Consider the following 15,477-nt stretch of genomic DNA (forward strand, 5'->3'; position numbering starts at 1 on the left):
AATGAACATGCAGCAATTGACAGTTGCCTTTTATGAGTTCCGTATTTTCACTTTAAATACACAGTTTCTGTGAGAGAGTGGAAATGTCAAATCTGTATCTGTAGTGAAGACAAAAATACTTGCCTGTAATTACTGTTCTCTGGGTTTTTTTTGTGAGAGCAACTTTATCGGTTCTGCTTTCTGCTGTATCTGAGGTTTGTATGTTATTTTCTTAATTTGTTTGTTAACCAAGGGGAATTTTTATCACCTTAGTCTCTCGTGTTTTGAAATCTATTGTGTGACTGCCTCTATTATGAAACTCGGCAAATGATGGAAACGTGACGTAGTTCTGACCTCATATATACCTGCCCAGCATTTTTGTAGCGATGCCACCAGTACATTTGATGGCCCTGCAGGTCCTTTTATTTGCAGTCTGTCATCACAAAATGTATTTGGCTTCTGGTTGCTTCATAAAAGGATTCACAGTTCCTGACACAGCTGAAGTTTCGGTTTAGGAATCTCAAATCTCCGCACAACAACTGAAATATGAAGGCTTGTTATTAAAGATTGAGTTGCTTTAAGAGACATGTGAAGACCTGTGCAAAATTATACGTGCGTGGGAGAATCTCATTGTGTCAACTGCACTTTTCTGGCTGGTACGGAGCAGTATCTGGAGAGTTCAGCTTATCCACTTGAGCTAATCCACAACTTCAGTTTATTCTATATGCAGAGCCTATGCTGTAGATCCAGTTCAAATTAAAACAAAGTCCTGGGTGTCAGTGTTTCATTCTGTCTGCGGCAGCAGTTGTTTTATGGTAGCAATGCCGAGAACAATTCGCAAATAAAGCTTCAGGCAGTGGCTAACATTTTAATTGTCCTGTCCTTTAAATTTGCTCAACTTGGGAGTCTTGTCGATGCTAATGCTGTCTCTGCAATACAAAGCCAGGATGACTTGTGATTCCAGTCCTGGTTGTTAAGTGGATTTATTTTATGTGTAACTAGTGGCTTGCTGGTAGTGGATGGCAAGTGTAACTACTGACTTGTTTTATTGTCTATTTAAAGCTCTCATGAATCTCCGAAAGTCCCAAGATACATTTTTGCTGTGGTTTCCTGCTTGTGATTGGGGCCGTTGAAGATTTATAAGGAATTAAGAGCTATAGGTGGCCTTCACTGACTACTTCTCTTTCTATATAGCATTTGGGATCCACTGGAATTTATGTTAACAAAATCCTAAATTGGGCTCCTTAAGGGTAAAACATTTGTGGGAATGAACTTTCTTGTTCTTGCTGTCAATTAAATGACCAGTTCTCAGGGTAAAATCTTCCTCAAGATTCTGACTTGTGTGCAGTTGACATGCTGGAAATGTAGATAAGATGTGGTAAAACATACTGTTACTATTGCCTGCCCACATATATAATTTGTTTGCTGCAAAAATACACCTACAGGCTTGTTCCATACGGGGGGTCTAAATAACTACACAGAAAAATATATTTGCTTTCTTAATTCACAGAGGTTTTCTTTGATGTGTTCAACATAAACATAGATAAATAAGCCAAGATTTCATCAGGGAAAACCATGTTTCTGCCAAACTGGGTTACAGTAGGCCAAAAAATCCCTTCCAAAACATTTCTCGAATGTTTTGAAGGGAACACCTACTCCAACAAAGATGCTGAAGGGAGTGGAGCATCTCCCGTGTGAGGAAAGGCTGAGGGAGCTGGGGCTCTGGAGCTGGACAAGAGGAGACTGAGGGGTGACCTCATTCATTAATGGTTATCAATATATAAAGGGTGAGTGTCAGGAGGATGGAGCCAGGCTCTTCTCGGTGACAACCAGTGGTAGGACAAGGGGTAATGGGTACAAACTGGAACACAAGAGGTTCCACTTAAATATGAGAAGAAACTTCTTCCTGGTGAGGGTGCCAGAGCCTGGCCCAGGCTGCCCAGGGAGGTTGTGGAGTCTCCTTCTGTGCAGACATTCCAACCCGCCTGGACACCTTCCTGTGTAACCTCATCTGGGTGTTCCTGCTCCACGGGGGGATTGCACTGGATGAGCTTTCCAGGTCCCTTCCAACCCCTGACATTCTGGGATTCTGTGATTCAGCGCGTGTGGCTTATAAATAATCAGTCTGTTCCTCAGGAGTGAAAGTTGATGATGAAAGAATAATTTTGTCTTTTCACCTAATGACTCTGAGTCTGGGAACTGTACGATGAATAATGCCAACTGATTTTTAAAAACAATGAAAGAGATGTAGGTCTGTTATTGGGGAGCCAAAGCCTATCAAGATGTCTAATTTGAATATCACGCATTGCATTTCAGAACAAAGTGAAATACAAGATAGAAATACAACTACATAAGCAGATAGCCTTTTTAATAGCTCATACTTCTCACTAGTTCCCAGAAGAAAATGTTGCAACGTTCTGCTCCTCTTTTGTATTGTATCTATCTGAAGAAGCATCTTGGCAACTGCATTTGCTGGCCAAGGCTCTATTGGTATTTCAATAAAATAAACGAGCACCTCTGTTTAACAGCAGAAGCGAATCTTCAACATTTCATCGGGTCCTTGCCCTGAACGTCTTTCTTCTGGCCAATGTTATGTGTATAAGGCTGGAAACTGACTTGGGAAGCTGATTTTTTAATTTCAAAGCAAACCAAAACCAACCAAAACCCACAAACCTTGGAGATCTTGATACTGGATAATGGTAAATCTCTAGTTAAAGTTTGTTGTAACTTTTAAATTGTCCAGCTACACTGGTATGAGGAGACAGCTGTTTTGACTCTGTTGCTTACCTCTTGTGAATTTATGATGCTATTTTTCTGAGAACACTGAAATGTTTCTTATCATCAGTGAGCGAATCATATCCCTGTGAGAAGCATAATGTGCATATTACATATAGACAGCCTGAGAAAAGATCATTACTTTGCCTCAGGCTACAAAATAAGACAGTAATATAGTGGGAAACTCAGTCTCACAGTCTCCCGGTTTAACCAGTGAATGACTCATTTATGATACTGGCTTAAAATGCGCTAGGAATGAATGGTGGTGAATAAAGCTTAGAGAATGATTGGTCAGAACAGTGTCTCCTATTCAGGATTTAATAACGTGTGACTTTCACACCAGTTTTGAAATTAAACTAAAACTATGGGACTATATTTTGGTTCTGGCAATATCCCTGATTAATAAGCAAAGCAAATGTATTTTTTTTACACTGAATCACTTGCAGTATTTTTATTTACGCAGCAGGGTGTCAGAGTAGCCCTTCCACTTGTAATTTGGGTGTTTCACAGATCTGGTTTTTGTTAGTCCATTTAGCTGCCACTGGCTTGGCAATGGGGTGGCATTAGGCTCATGTCCTTCTGAACTTGAAGTCTTCCAAATATCCTCCTCAGCATCCCAGCAATATTTCTGTGCAGACACCTTCCTTATTCTAGAATTCCAAGATAACACGTCTAGGAAGAGGTTTATTTTCAATAACATCAACAAATTTACACTCAGTTTATTCCAAGCCCAGTTCAGTATCAAGGCTCAGAGGAACTCCAGTTGGGATGCCCAATTTCTAGCGTCCTAAGAACCTCCAACCCTCTGCCTTTGTTCTCCTTCCTCAAGTGTCATTTGAGCAGGACTTTTGACTGATCTAAGATGAGGGCTGCTATGAGGGAGGATCAGGGCATTCCTCTCTTATCACAGAATCCCAGAATGTCAGGGGTTGGAAGGGACCTGGAAAGCTCATCCAGTGCAATCCCCCCATGGAGCAGGAACACCCAGATGAGGTTACACAGGAAGGTGTCCAGGCGGGTTGGAATGTCTGCACAGAAGGAGACTCCACAACCTCCCTGGGCAGCCTGGGCCAGGCTCTGCCACCCTCACCAGGAAGAAGTTTCTTATGTACTCCTTGTTTTTGGTGCTGGTGTTTTTAGAGCTGCCAGGTAGGTCAAATTAACGAGTTGACCTTTCTGAAAACATTTTTGTCCCCTCCAGATTATTTCCTCGATTACTTTGCACACTTTTACTACCTATGTTGATCCAACTTTGCCTCTTGCCAGGCTTCCCTGCACTGATTTATCACACCAGTCCGACAGGAGACAAACCCAGTGAGGAACGCGGGTAGTTTTGTGTAGTGTTAGTGATTGGAACGACTGGTGGACAGGTGGTCTTGATTGCGGTGAGAACTGCAGACTCAGATCCTCTGTTCCCAAAAAGAGAGGGGAAATAGTTTGCTAAGGAAGTGGAATCTCTTTCATCCCTATTCCAACCTTATTTATTTGATCTTCATTACAAATTATGTCTTACGACCAATGTTCTTCACCCTGGATTTCAACGTACCAAACGTAAGACCTTCCACTGCTGGAGTACGTTATATTCCAAGGTTAGCTCTGTGCACATGAAACTCCATCGCAGAATATCCTTTGATCCATGTACCTATTCAGCTAGATATTTTACAATACAAATCTCTTAAGAATTGACTGCTCAGTTCTAACCAGCGTTTGCAAATTATCTGATGAAGTTTCATTTTTCTCCAGAGTCGTGTGACTAAACACGAGAAGGGAAAACAGAGTAGTCATCAGTGAAAATAAACAAGTAATGACTTAATAATCACAAACCTAACTGAGAAAGCGGTAATTATTATTCATAGAGGGGTGATTTATCTTAAAACTTACTGTTAGGCTGGCAGCTGAAATAAAGGCAGATGTTCTTGTTTTGTCCCAGAGGACTGGAAATCCAGAACTAGAGTCAAATTTGATATCCATATAATGATCTGGGAGGGTGTGGAGGTCTGTATAGTTGTTATTTGTGTATGAAGTTTGTTTTGAATCACAGATGGAAACACTTTCTTTCAGTATTTGTACTGTTCCTAGTTTCTTCTATGTGTTGTGTAGAGATTGCACTGTAACATCTTGGATTTAGCACTCTTGCTGAATATTTTGCAATAAATATTTGCAGGAATAAAGACAAATGAGAAATGCTATGTATTTAAGTTGTAATAGATATGTTAAAATTCTGAAATAGCTTCTAGCAGTTACATTTCACTTTTTAAGTGCTTTGCAAATGCGCTTAAATACCACAAACCCATAGTTTCAGATGACGATATTTAGATTAAAGGTGGAGGCACTATAGCAAAGCAGAGTGAGAAGGATGAAATAGATTTGAAACAAGAGGCTGAAGGTTCTAGGTTTCAGAACACGTCTTCCACCTCTATTGTAAATATATTGTGATACTTTGAAAAGCACTAAACAGTACAGTATGGAATCACAGAATCACAGAATCGACTGGGTTGGAAAAGATCTCAGAGATCATCCAGTCCAACCCTTGGTCCAACTCCAGTCCATTGACTAGATCATGGCACTAAGTGCCATGGCCAATCTCAGCTTCAAAACCTCCAGGGCCGGTGAGTCCAGCACCTCCCTGGGCAGCCATTCCAATGCCTGACCACTCTCTCTGCACAGAATTGCTTTCTAATCTCCAGCCTCAATTTCCCCTGGCAGAGTTGAAGCCCATGGCCCCTTGTCCTATTGCTGACTGCCTGGGAGAAGAGACCAATCCCCACCTGGCTAGAACTGCCCTTCAGGTAGTTCTAGAGAGTGCTGAGCTCAGCTCTAAGCCTCCTCTTCTCCAGACTAAACAAGCCCAGCTCCCTCAGCCTCTCCCCATAGGGCTTGTGGTCAAGTCCCTTCCCCAGTCTTGTTGCTCTTCTCTGGACCCGCTCCAGCACTTCAATCTCTTTCCTGAGCTGAGGGGCCCAGAACTGAACACAATACTCCAGGTGTGGCCTCCCCAATGCAGAGTACAGGGGAAGGATCACTTCTGGACTGGACCGGTGCCGTCGTCTGGTCCGGACCCCACTCAGCGCAATCTTAATATTAAAAATAAATTCTGAGCCGGCGCAGATCTGAGGGGACTCGTCGTTATTTTGCAATTTCCCCAAGGTCAGCCCAGGAGTTAGTGACAAATCTGACTGTTTGCTTCCACTCTGTCTTCTGGCTAACTTGCTTATAAATAACTCCAAAGACTTCTTATGGGCACTGTAATTTTTCTTGAGTAATTACATTAATTATGGTGAGAACTTCAGGTGACATGAAGGACATGGGGTTACGATGAGGGAAGGGAAAACAGGTTGTGAAAGCTAAATAGCTTTACTGGAACAGGAGGCCTAAATCTGTTGCCTTAGTTAAGATGTTAACAAGGCGCAAGATTAACACTTTGTTGGTAGATAACTGTTTTCGTGTCATCTTTTGTTTTAAAATAATATGTATTTAAAATTTCGACTAGTGGGTTTAGCTTCTCAGCGTTTCATTTCATCTGGTTGAACTATATGGCATCATCTTTGTTTGAAATGTGGTAACATAATCTTTCTTTATAAAAATCCAGACCAAACCCGAATCAGCATGTATTTGCATTCAGTGCTTATCTTACTTATGAGCATATTCATGTGAAAATAATGCAGATTTACTTGAGCACATTGGGAAAAGTTGTGATATTCACAGTTACGTGTTTGTACTTTTCTTCTTGTCCCTAAATTTTGGGATATGCGCTATTACAAATAAACTTTATTAGTATATATAAATAAATCATGCCATGCACCAGAAGGGAGCCAGCAGTGCCTACCTCTCTCTCACCATGAAATTTTCTTGTCTTGTTCTATTGATGATGCACAGAATTGCAACAGGTACATATGGGTGTGCAGGTAACTACAGTAAAGTGATGCTGTTTGCCTTCCTCCAACGCTGTGCACGTATTTTTGCAGACCCAGGTTTGGACAACGTTTTGTATTTCTTTGATGGGGCTTTGGATACAGAGACCAGGATGTCTCAGCTGTTTCTCTTGTGGAAATACTAAAACAATAATAGTTTGACTTAAAGATGTTACAAGAAAGCTCCTCTCAATTCAGTTCAACATAGAATATGATCCAGTGGGCTTAAGACATCTAGAATTATCTGCCATTATTAAATAAAGTTCTATATGCCATTATGCTATACTCAAGTTTTCCAGTACTCATTCCTAGGATTCCTAATTTTTATGTGAGCTATGGCAAAATTTAATAGGTTTTTACATATTTTAATTCACATTTTTCATGGGCACCCCGAGAATGTTTCTTAGCATCTGCATCTCTGAGATTTTAATGATTTTTCTCTAACATTTTCTTTAGAGAGTAGGTTCTTTTCTGGAAGCTTCTTGCCAAGCTAACTTCATTATGTTATTACTATTTAGTAATACAGTAACACCATTTCATTTTATGAAACTGGTTGACCTTTTGTGGTACTGAAACTGCACACATTTTATTTGGGAAAATTGATATATTTTATCTGTAGGACACAGTCTGGAACTGCTTAAAAAAGAACTTCTTCCAGCTACTTTTCCGTACTGATACCTAAAATAAAATTGGTAATAATTACCAATGCCTCTTCTCAAGGCTTAATAATAGAACCTATGCTAGAACAGCCTATCAACTGAAGATTCCATTTATCATTTCAAGGGGAGAGATGCACATGGAATTTTAACAGCCTCAAGCTTTGTCAAAACAGGCAATTTGAAAAATTTTAATTTTTATTGAAGGCAGCAGTTCATTTGCTTCAGTGTTAGCACTATTTGGGTCATTGACTATTATTCTGCACCAACGTACACTCAGTTTCTCAGCTCTTAGATGGACTCAAGTCAATGAAGTAATAGGATGAGGGCTGTTGGCTCTCAAATGTGTGTATTCTTTTATATTTTTCGGTAAAAATAAATTTGGAGTTATTTATGCCCACTTTGTCCAGGAGGATGATTCTATTGTGTGTGTCAAGTAAAAAGAAAGCATGAGACTAATGGATATTTATTCTCCTTAGACAAACTGGATTTTACCTCATAATGACCAACTATCGCTGCTCTTAGTGTTACCTGTGGTTGTCACATTGAGGCACAGATTTCTATTTCTGCCAGCTAAATCAAAGTGACCACGGCAAAGAGAATGAAATTGGGTATTTGCAAGGTTGGTCCTTTTTCCTTTACCCAAATCATCATAGTATTCATATGGAGAGGTTCACGTTTTTTGTCTCAGCTTTCACATTTTTCTATAAAATGTGTTTCTTGCTGTTCCTATTTCTAGACACAGTTTTGCATTTGTATCTATAGCGTTTCTATTGCACATGTACGTGTGCAAAAAATTTACTGAGATTATATGCAGGTCATTTTAGTTTATATGATTAGTGTGTGATTCTGCAAAAAATATACAATTTAGAGAAGAATAGTTGGTGGACAACATGATGGAATCCAGAATACAGACACTTGCTACTTTGAAGACACAAGTGATATTTTCACCCTGCATCCATTTGCTGAATATTCCATAAATAGACTTTATTCATATCCCGCTAGGAGAGACGTGGCTGCAATTTATGGAAACCTCATCATGCTTCATGAAAAAGCTGAATGCTGCAGCTTTACCCGAAGCGTGCTGGTTCATAAATGTTGCAATGCTATGAGCAGTATAAAAGTATACTTTTATTTTCCCTTTCCAGCACGCAATGTGGTCTCATTGCTTGAAGATGATTCCTACAGTGTTCAAAGAGGAAAAATATATATATATCTCAGATAATTTTTGAAAGAATTTGGTGCTGGCTAGTAAAAAGATTTTCAAAATAATCATCTGGCAAGGTGTGGTTTAGTGGACACTGTATCCTTCTGTTGCTTCTCTATATGATGTCATGTTGCAGTCAAGTCCTCCATTCTTGATTTCACAGAATCACAGAGTGTCAGGGTTTGGAAGGGACCTGGAAAGCTCATCCAGTGCAATCCCCCCGTGGAGCAGGAACACCCAGATGAGGTTACACAGGAAGGTGTCCAGGCGGGTTGGAATGTCTGCAGAGAAGGAGACTCCACAACCTCCCTGGGCAGCCTGGGCCAGGCTCTGCCACCCTCACCAGGAAGAAGTTTCTTCTCAAATTTAAGTGGAACCTTTTGTGCTCCAGTTTGTACCCACTGCCCCTTGTCCTATCATTGGTTGTCACCGAGAAGAACCTGGCTCCATCCTCCTGACACTCACTCTTTACATATTGATAACCATGAATGAGGTCACCCCTCAGTCTCCTCTTGTCCAGCTCCAGAGCCCCAGCTCCCTCAGCCTTTCCTCACACGGGAGATGCTCCACTCCCTTCAGCATCTTTGTTGCCCTGCGCTGGACTCTCTGCAGCAGTTCCCTGTCCTGCTGGAACTGAGGGGCCACAACTGGACACAATATTCCAGGTGTGGTCTCACCAGGGCAGAGTAGAGGGGCAGGAGAACCTCTCTGACCTACTGACCACCCCCTTCTCATCCACCCCAGGTACCATTGGCTTCCTGGCCACAAGGGCCCAGTGCTGGCTCTTGCTCATCCTGCTGTCCCCAGGACCCCCAGGTCCCTTTCCCTTATCTGTTAAGAACTGAAATTCAGAAAAAAATTTATTCTGGGCCCCAGCTCTGCATGACTGGAAACCCTTGAGCTTTCCTACATTAATGATGGTATAAAAATTGATCAATAGAAAAGAACTGTACTGTGTCGTGGTTCTTTTCTCCTGAAGATGAAAGCTGTTAGTGACAACAAATGATATTCTTTCCTTATACCAATAAGTGTGTAGTAGAATGCTGAGTAGAAATACTACCGTGGTCAAACTGGTCCTTCTAGTGTCCTTGGCAAAGTGCTTGATGAATTAGCAAGAGAGTGGTTCTATTACACAAATTAGGGGCAACTCATTCTTCATAATAACAATTTATTATGGTGCATTGTTATTTAGCATTCCATGTATGCAAAATTAAAGTTCTAATATATCTATATTAAAACCATATATTAATACAAAAAAAAAAAGATTCACTGTAGTTTTAACTTGCTGGGTTTGAGTTTGTGAAGCCCCCCCCAGGTCTCTGGTGGGGCCTCAGGTTCTCGGTAACTTCTGAGGTTTGGGTGGACACCAAGGATTCTGAGTTGTCTTTAAGGAGGCACCAACCCTCTTGGCTCAGATCTTGTCTCTTTAAGTGTTTATGTCCCTACATAAAGAAGATTTGAGAGTATAGATGATACATAGAGGGTATAGCCTAATAAAGAACCCTCTTGGCTCAAATCTTGTCTCTTTAAGTGTTTATGTCCCTACATAAAGAAGATTTGAGAGTATAGATGATATATAGAGGGTATAGCCTAATAATGCTTTAGATGGGACATAGCCTACAACTGGTTTCTCTCATTCCTGTGACCTGATTCCCACCTCTGTTCCTTCCAAAACAAATATACTTATTGCAAATAAAGCATGTTCTTGTTGGGTTTTGGCTTTCCACTTAATTGAACAATCTAAAGTATTAAGAAGATGTAAGAAAGCCCTAAAGAGTTATTGAAATGAATGAAGATTTCAAAGGAAGAACCTTTTTTTTTTTTTTTCATTCCAGAAAGTAATTAAGAATCATTAATATTTTGGCTACTCTGCAATAAGCAAATCTGTAAGGGATGAAAATAGGCTGTTACTAGCTGCTTTGCAAATGTATAAAATTCATACTGTGATTAAAACTTCTGTATCACTTACTTAAGCTTTTCACAGAATTCTATAAGCATTTCATAATGGGTGGTTCATAAATCCTATAGGTACATTCACCACCTCTGTCAAAATCTGATAGATGCAATGTTGAGAATTTAAATAAAAAATGTACAAAACTGAATAGAAAGTTAAGAAATACTGCAAAGAAACAAAATGGTCCTTGTATTATTGAGACCTTGGGCAGTGCTGGGACTTCATATTTTTGCTTTGAATTGCTTTGTATATGTGATATTTCAAATATACTTAAGCATGCTAGAGATATGTGATAGGGGATGAATGGGAAAGCAACACAGAAAATAGGGCAGAAATATGGAACTTGAGTTCTAAACTGGCAACAGATTGTTTAAGGCATTTCTGCTTGATTTATTTTCATATTTTAAAAATAGAATAGTTAGGATATATTTGCTTTTTTTCCTGAAAACCTTTAATAGACTTGCCATAAAATAAACATTTTCATCCCTAATTGTGAATCTGTGGGTGAACAAACTAATGTGATCCTCTCAGTACAAACAGTTGCAAGTCAAGTTAGCAAATTAGCTTATAAATTCTTCTGCTGAATGCGAGTTGCATAATACTTAGAGGTTATTATCAAGCCTTAAATAAAGTGAGTTTATCTAAATAATACATGTGCTGCAAATGCTGTTAATTCAGTGATTTTCAATAATCTGTTTCTTGAATAATTGTCTCTGGGTCACCTGCAATACCCTTCTTACCTCTTTCTTTGCTGAATTTTATTATATAGCTGAGTGATTTTCCAACTCAGAAATAGAAAAGGGCCATAATGACATTATTGCTGTGGGTTTTGTTGCTGAAATTTTCTCCAAGCCCTTGAGCAAAGTGAAACGGAACCAGAATTGGCGGCATTCATCAGCCCCAGCAAACAAACAGGATCACTTTTCACGTCAGAAAGAATTTTAATGTTTCATTAGAATCCATAATTAAGTGCCTGCTCTTTCCTCATCTCCCTCTCTCCAACCTGTATACTTGGCCATTCATAATAGTGACATTTATGCTGACCTGTGTTCCTTAAAATTGTTTTGTAGGTCTTTAATTCCATTTTCCACATTACCCTGAGGGGAAAATTTTTGCCGTTCTCTTCAATGAAAATGGCTGTTACCAGCTACTTTCAGTATAGCCTTAATTGCCAAAAATTTGTTCCAAAAGCTTCAAGAAGAAGAAATACTGAACAGAAAAAAGGGGAGGTCACAGGAAAAAGAAATGTACAATGTTTCACTTGGCGGGGAAAAAAATCAATTGTATGTTTTCATGTGTTGTGATATTTGGAATCTTACGTGATGCAGAAAAAATCACAAGTGGTAATTTTGATTTAAGAAAAGAGTAAATCACAGTATGAAAGAAGATTAATTTATATAAGTTTAATGTCCCTGAGAAAGTGGCGGAAAAAAATAATCAATCTGCTTGCATTTCAGATTGCATTAAAAAAATGAAAAGTGATAAGTATGAACTTGAAAGAAATCAAACTTTGAAATGTTTCTGAATGTCTTTGTGGTTAATTCTTATCATTTAGCAATTTCATTCTATACTTTTATTGTAATCAAATAGTAATATTTGATACAATAAAGTGCGATAGAAAAGTAGCTGCTTCTGGTTTTCACGTTGGTGATTCAGAGCAAATTAAGTTTGGAAGCCTCTAATTTTGCCCTCCTAGTATAATCTAATGCATGGTGCTCTTGTTGAGCCCAACTATGACCAACAGCAGATCTATGAGAACTTCAAAAGTCAAGAGAGTTATGATACAGATTTATAAGAAATTTCTTTCAACCCAAGAGGAACACAATAGTTGCTTATTTCAACAAAAAATGTAATAATTGGCAGAAGCTGATAATGTTTGCCCAGACATTTGATCAGTAGGCAGGGGAATATTTAAGACCTTTTAGGCTCACAAGGAGGTATTTTAGCTATACCTATCAACCTAAACAAAATCCTCCCATGAGAACAATTACCAGTTTCAAATTAAAAATTTTATTTTAAGACATTCAAAGTCAGATCATCTGGAAAACAAGCAGTGATCTGATTTTAGCTCAGAAATGGCAGGTGTCGAGGGTTAGATTGCGGGGTGACAATAAAACCCTGGCAGATGTATTGTTAACCTCTTCTCCCCCCAGCTTCCCCCTTTTGCCCCTCCCTCTCCCCCCTTCCCACTCAGGACAGACGATCGGGAGGGAAAGAAGGACAGAGAGAAGAGAGTTGGAAAAATTAAAAGTGTTTTCCTAATGCTACTAATAAGAATAGAGAAAATAATACAGAATATACAAAACCAATCTTGAAGTCTCAGCAACTGCAGAGCCGGCACCCAAAGTCCTGGACTGGACTCTGCAGCCAACTGGAGCTGGATTCGGTCTGTCACTAGGCCTCAGTTCACAGGGACGACTAGCAAGGTCCTCTCCTAATGTCGGCCATAAGCAAAAAGGGACAAGATCCTCGTGATCTCCCACTTTTATATGAAGTATTCACGTGAATGGAATGTTATACACGGTTGGTCAGTTTCTTGGTCACCTGTTTCTCGTTGCCCCTCTGGTGAGATGTCCATCCATGCTTATCAATAACTTTGCATTCCATTGCTATGTTTACTAAAACATGTCTCTGGTTCTCCAGGAAAATGCAGCTAATAGGAAGCTTTAGCTGATAGGCAAATTCACTAAAAGAGAAACTTGTTTTTTAACAAAACCAGGACAGCAGGTTATTCTTCATTTTAGCTGCTTTGGCATTTGCCTGTTGCTGAGGTTATGGAGAACTTATTTTCACACATTGACTCTATTTTCCCTTATGGGCCACTTTCATATTCGTGAGGTAAGAGCTGTTAGTAAAATAAAAGCATGTGGAAATTTATTAGGAATATGTGCACGTTTTGGAACAGTATTGATTCATATTGGAATGATCAATTTTCTTTGCTGTTAGTTGCAAAAAACAATTTTAATTTAACTGACTTTTTATTGCAATTTGGCACTGCATGTGTACATGATCGCTGGCACAAGTGTTTTTGTAAATATGAATCAAACTCATTAACAATCATTTAATGCCAGGGAGATTTCTAGTTCTGAAGACCTTTTTTTTTCCATTAGCAATGGCCAATAGTATTTTAACAAATATTCTCTTTAAATAAAATATTATGCATATTTTCATTCATAAAATATTAAAAAAATAATCTTGCAGTGCCTTTTTTTTGCAAAATGGAAATACATGGTGTTGCACATAAGAAGAATACAAAGTAAAGATACTAATTAGACTATGAAATTGGGCACTTGCAGCCCAGAAAGCCAATAATCTCCTGGGGTGAGTGACCTGGGGGCTTCAGCTGGAGAACAGGAGCTGAGGGGAGACCTTCTGATCTCTGAACTGCCTGAAAGGAGCTTGGAGCATGGAGGGGGTTGGTCTCTTCTCCCAGGTAACAAGTGACAGGATGAGAGGAAATGGCCTCAGGTTGCACCAGAGGAGGTTCAGATTGGATATTAGGAAAAAATTCTTCATGGAAGGGGTTTTGAAGCATTGGAACAGACTGCCCAGGGCAGTGGTGGAGTCACCATCCCTGGAGAGGTTTAAAAGACATGTAGATGTGGCACTATGGACATGGTTTAGAGCTGGACTTGGCAGTGTCGGTTAATGGTTGGACTTCATGATCTTAAACGTCAACTCTATGATTCTGTGATTCTAATAGTTGTATAGCATCAGTTTAGTCTTCAAGTCTTCAAGCCGCACGGTGTCTTCATAGGCCTCCTAAAGAAACTAAGGGTATCCAGACCTCAAATCCTTTTGGGATCCTGCTGGTATTTGTAAGGGAAAAATCTGATACTGCATGTCAAAATATTCCAGAATTCTGCTCCAAGAAATGAGGAGCACAGCAATATAATAAATTCCTTATCTATCAGCTCCTCATTCTGGGCCTTATCCTTCAAGACTAGACCTTCTATCTTTTTTTTTTCCTTGAAAAACTTGCTTTTACCCTTCAATTTCTTGCAGGAAGATTGACCTTTAGGAAGTCTCCCACTGCTTCCCTAACTTATAAATCATTACGTGACAGTGCGGTTCTTTCTGTCCTATACATAAATGGAAAAGAGACAGATCCTGAAGGAGGCCCGTAATGAAATTGCTATTAAATCCAGAAGCAGTGTCACACTTGAGCTAATTCTTCTTTCTTAGGGATGCTCATTCAGGCATCTTATCCTGGTGCACACCAAGCTGCACTATGACTTGTCTTGGGATTTTCTGTTTGCAGTCTGCAAGTCTGCAGCAAAACTGTCACAAAAGGTGTTATTTTAAGCTGGTTATTTTACTGTTTCCGTCTGTACCTAATTCGTTCATGACATACTAGGAGAGCTTAACTTCTATGCTCTATTGCTTTCTGCCTCTGTCGTAAAAATAACTGCTGTGATGTCTACATTTTTGCCTATTCTTCCTCTCGTAGCAAAAGAGTTGATAGAAGTTGAAAGTCAAAATAGGCATAATATCCACAATCAGTTCTTCTTGAAGTGTGTTAGAAACCACATATGGCTGACTGGACAAGAATAGGGGGTATATTGGTGAAAAAGATGTGAAGTGGTACTTCTGTACCATGGCTCATACTGCCCATGGAGCGAAACGGCAATTAACTGTGTCCAAACCACAGCTTTTACCTCATTTGACATTTTTTCTGCCATCAAACTCATCAAATTTGATAAATTTTTCAAATGAAATTCATTCTAGTGACTTAGCCCAGGGCTTAAGTCTAGATGCCTGCCTAACTTTAGGAAATTGGGGACAACAAAATCATATTTATTATATAAATTGTTCACTGGCAGTAGGTTACTTTTCCTTCAATTTAACATTCCATTTTTTTCCTTCAATTTTTGAGTTAAACAAAAGGCAGGCTGATCTTAAACCTACCAGATATTGCTCTCAAATGAGATTGTTTGGAAACATCTTATGAAAAAGTATGTACTGCAATAAAACGAAGTATTCTACCAACTGCTG

General features: G+C 39.4%; 1 protein-coding gene and 1 long non-coding RNA gene across 5 annotated transcripts in view; one reads left to right on the forward strand and one right to left on the reverse strand.

The window, feature by feature from the left end:
* Positions 1 to 13,055, reverse strand: part of LOC309436619 — a 481,462-nt gene extending 468,407 nt beyond the window's left edge. The window contains exon 1 of the long non-coding RNA XR_014183382.1: positions 12,878 to 13,055. This is a non-coding gene — a long non-coding RNA (uncharacterized lncRNA). The remainder of the gene's footprint in view (positions 1 to 12,877) is intronic.
* The window catches only part of TRAPPC9 (trafficking protein particle complex subunit 9), a 517,306-nt gene that overhangs the window by 266,419 nt on the left and 235,410 nt on the right, over positions 1 to 15,477 (forward strand). The window lies entirely within an intron of this gene.

Source organism: Streptopelia decaocto (genome assembly GCF_964273445.1).
Source record: "Streptopelia decaocto genome assembly, chromosome: 2".
Taxonomy (NCBI): Eukaryota; Metazoa; Chordata; class Aves; order Columbiformes; family Columbidae; genus Streptopelia; species Streptopelia decaocto.